Here is a 3,799-nt window from a genome sequence, read left to right as displayed (position 1 = left end):
GGTCTGGTCTCCTTGTCCAACACTGTGAAGTTGTCAGGACCCAGCGGTGAACCACTACCTGCTTTTTCAGGAAAGACCCCTCTTCAGAGTTTTCCAGGCATTTTTCCATCCTCACATCAGTAGTTAGCAAGAAAGAATGACTCTCTCATTATTAAATCCAAACAAGTAAAACTACTGGGACTGGGACTGGGACTGGCTCTGGGTGCCTGTCTTCCTGGATTCAAAGTTCAGAGGGTTCCATCACTAAGGAAGTGAGGTGAGGTCACTTCCTTCAGGAAATGAATGAGGTCACTGCCTTGGCAACCACTTTATCATAACAGCTGCTTCTAAGGGTCTCATGAGATGGAGGCTGCCCCTACTTCCTCTGACACTTTCACAAGATAGAAAGGTATATCAACCATAATCACCCGGGAACAGCTCTCCACACATGCCTGGTTTGGTCCATCTTCTCTACATTAAGCAGAGAGAGGCTGATTCAGACACAACCTTTCATCCTTACCAGGTTGTTTACCATTGAAGATTGCTTTTGCTTTCTCACGACCTTCATAGCTGCCTACATCTTCTCCAGAGATAATTTCTGCATGCATCTTTGAGGTTCTCAGCAGGTGGAAGATCCCCTACCTTCCTCTATTTTAAGACCAACTCTGTCCCTGCTCTTCTGTGAAGTTAGATTGAGGGAACAGTGTATGGTTAGGGTTAATAACATGTTCGATTTGGATTAGGAATCATTCTGCTGGATCAATTATGGTATTGGGAACCTGCGATATTAATAAGAATATAGAGGTGAAATATATGTTTGAAAACAGAAACCTAAGTAAGATTTGAAGCCCAGAAAGGCATTGGCCCCTTGATTGGAATACTTATCTTTGAATTATATTCTGCACCAATGTCTCAGATAAATCGATATACAATGGCATAGGACCTTGTACCTTGGATGATTGAATGTCGAAGATAACATCAAATCAAACAGGGAGACTCGGTAGAAATACGAAGATAGTCTATAGATTTAGAAAAAAGAGTGAGTATAGGATTTGGAACAAAAGTTCTTTAGAAATAGGGTTTTGGTTAGATAGTGAATGTAACTGTCAGCTCATGTGAAGTGTCAGTCATAATGATGAAAGGGGAAAATATGTAGGAAAGCAGACATCAATAGAGACATTACGAAATCAGGCAAAGAATAAATTGAGATATTGGATTAGATATTTTCAACAGGGTTGAGTTTGAATATATTATCTTAGGAAGAAACCAATATGTTGTCAAAAATAGGAATGACTTTTTAGAGCATTCGGCAACATGGACATGGATGTTTTTAGTAATCCATGTTCACTTTCCATTTAGGGTTTGGTACAATCAGAAGTGTGACCTTTGCACTTTGTGTCCAGAATATTACTGTGATAAAATGTATATGTTGATCAGGTGACATGAGTATTTCGTCCAACATTTCTGGGAGCAATATTTTGAAAACGTATAAATTATATTGGGTTTACAAAGAGGTGTACCCTGTGTTTATGAATATAGACATAATATAAGAATAGACCATACTCTGAATAAATAATATTACTGGTTGCACTTTAAATGATGGATTTAATTGATATCTGAAAATATATAAGAAATCTTATATTGATATACAATCATTCATTCCAACCAGTCATACATCAAATGGTAATATTAGGGTTATGGTTTATCATGAACAGTGTGTGAGTTTTGCTTCAATGTGATTATGGAAATAGAAAATAATGTGTTGGAAAGGAGTCTCATGAAAAGACCAGTCAAGAAACATGGAGGAATACATGTGTTCTGAAGCAGGAAGTGATTGAAAGTGAAACAAATGCCTATAATTTTGCTAACTTGTGGATGAAATATATATCCAATGATGTGCATAAACTGAAGAAATAGTAACGTACCAGTATTGTGAAAAAATGAACGTCAAAATACATATCATGACCCATAAGAATCTACTTGCATTGATGTTAAACTGGGTCGATTACTGTAGAAAGATTAGGATTTGAATGCACCATTCACTGAAGTTAGTTTTCAATACTAGGAAACAAATATGTATTTCAGGTGGATGATTATTTAAGAGAATAAACTTGTGAAAAGTTGATTATAAAACCACATACTTGTATATCAATGAATTTAGCGAGTGTATAATAAGACACATATATTTTATTTTAAAAAATCTGGACACATACACACACACACACATACACACACAGACATTAAAAAGTAGCAATATATATGCCAATCAAAATTCATCGTGAAATATATATCATCCACAGATGCAAAAATATTTATTTTACTGAACATGGTTTTATGTATAATGTTGTTCTACTAGGAAGCTCACCCATAGTTTGAATTTTCAGTTCCAACAGCGTTTAATCAGCCAAATCACAAAACTATAGGTGTGATAACATGTAGGATTCTATATGTGCATATAGAAATACATGTGCTGAATAGGCTACAGAGAAAGGGAGACAGGAATTCACATATTTGTTAAGTATAAAAACACATGGAGAACTATTTCAATAAAAAATTGATTAGATTTATTACACCATTCCTTTATCATGCAAAAGGCAAATCCAACTAAACACCATGTATCCTCTGAACTGCTTGTATTTCTATTCTGTTTAGGTTATTTTTCTCCATCATATTAGGATTAGTATTCAGAGTCTAGTAGGGTATGGGTTAGTGTCAGGGATTCAGTATTTCGAATGGAAAATTAGATAATGAATCCAATGTGTATGCAAATATGTGGTACACAAAAATCTTCCCACTCTCATCCAGAACAATGCCTTGACATTACCTTCACTCTAAGTAAGACACAATTAGAGGAGAAGAGTTAGAAAATCAATGAATACTTATCTGGAATGGAAAATTCTCAGGAGTTCACCACCTTGTAGGTGGTAATGGGGTTTCCAAATGTAAGGGACAGGGTTGATAGATCCAACCTTATCTTTTATTAAATTTGGGAGCCATCTTGCCACAAAGACATGAAAAGATAATTTTGGCTTCACTATAAATTATTGTAAAATTTGAACCTGCTTGGAATGCCTGCCTGGGCCTTGAACTCACCCATTCCTGGCTCTGTGACCAGATAGCAGCCTTCTCTGAAACTTTAGTGACACCTCATAAATATTGCACTTCTCTGGCCAGACAACGACCCTCTCTGAGGCTCTAATGGTCCTCATAATTTCTGATGTTGGGGCCAGAAAAAAAAAATGTAAACTATCATTAGTGTGATGCTTGTCAAAGTTCTGGCATCTGTAAAACCCCTTGTGTGTAACTTCCTGGAATATAAAGCTGGGCTCTAAGAAACGTGGGGTTGCTGTCTTGTTCCTGCCATTTTGGAAGGGAGACAGCCTGGCAAGTTGAAATAATTAGCTTGCATTAATTTGATTTTAATTGGAGTGTGTGATCTTGTGTCCTGGTCTAACATTTTGCTGTTTCCCAGCGAGATGACCCTGCCCAAGCATATCACAAGACTAGACTGCTGGAAATTCTGAAGCTGGCCTTCCCTCCAGGGCTCCAGGCTGGAGAGCCAAGTTCCAAGACCTTGGATTGAGCCTTTGGTCCGGGGAGCACTACAGTGAACCACCGAACTAAAACTGTTAGGAAGCACCTGGTGGAGGACGTCTCCATATGTAAGTGGTGCCTTTATAACATGTAATATTCGGTTAAGGGAGATCTATTCTGATGACAGAGAGGTGGCCTCGGGAGGCTCACATATACTCCTGTCCAGGACAGTAAGGAGAATCGTTCTTTCCTCTGTTCTGTTCTGTAGGGAATTGCTCTGGAAGGA

Source organism: Callospermophilus lateralis, unplaced genomic scaffold (assembly GCF_048772815.1).
Source record: "Callospermophilus lateralis isolate mCalLat2 unplaced genomic scaffold, mCalLat2.hap1 Scaffold_271, whole genome shotgun sequence".
NCBI lineage: Eukaryota > Metazoa > Chordata > Mammalia > Rodentia > Sciuridae > Callospermophilus > Callospermophilus lateralis.
Note: the sequence above shows the minus strand (reverse complement) of the source record.